At 54.5% G+C, this 369-nt stretch overlaps 1 protein-coding gene across 1 annotated transcript in view; it reads right to left on the reverse strand.

The window, feature by feature from the left end:
* Window positions 1-369, reverse strand: part of HPGDS (hematopoietic prostaglandin D synthase) — a 29566-nt gene that overhangs the window by 15934 nt on the left and 13263 nt on the right. The gene's annotated exons all lie outside the window — the stretch shown is intronic.

Below are 369 nucleotides of genomic sequence, written 5' to 3' on the forward strand. Positions count from 1 at the left end.
AATCCGTGTCCCCTGCATTGGCAGGCGGACTCTCAACCACTGCGCCACTAGGGAAGCCCCCTCACCACACATTTTTAATATTATATTAGGAGTTTGGGGGAAGGGAAGCAGAGAGAATGACTATGTAAGAGATAAATTCTCATTACTATAATAAGTCTATCAAAACTATCTAGGGCTTCCCTGGTGGCTCAGTGGTTGAGAGTCCACCTGCCAATGCAGGGGACACGGGTTCACGCCCTGGTCCGGGAAGATCCCACATGCTGCGGAGCGGCTCGGCCTGTGCGCCATGGCCGCTGAGCCTGCGCATCCAGAGCCTGTGCTCCACAACGGAAGAGGCCACAACAGTGAGAGGCCCGCGTACCGCAAAAA

Source organism: Lipotes vexillifer, unplaced genomic scaffold, assembly GCF_000442215.2.
Source record: "Lipotes vexillifer unplaced genomic scaffold, Lipotes_vexillifer_v1.1 scaffold178, whole genome shotgun sequence".
NCBI lineage: Eukaryota > Metazoa > Chordata > Mammalia > Artiodactyla > Lipotidae > Lipotes > Lipotes vexillifer.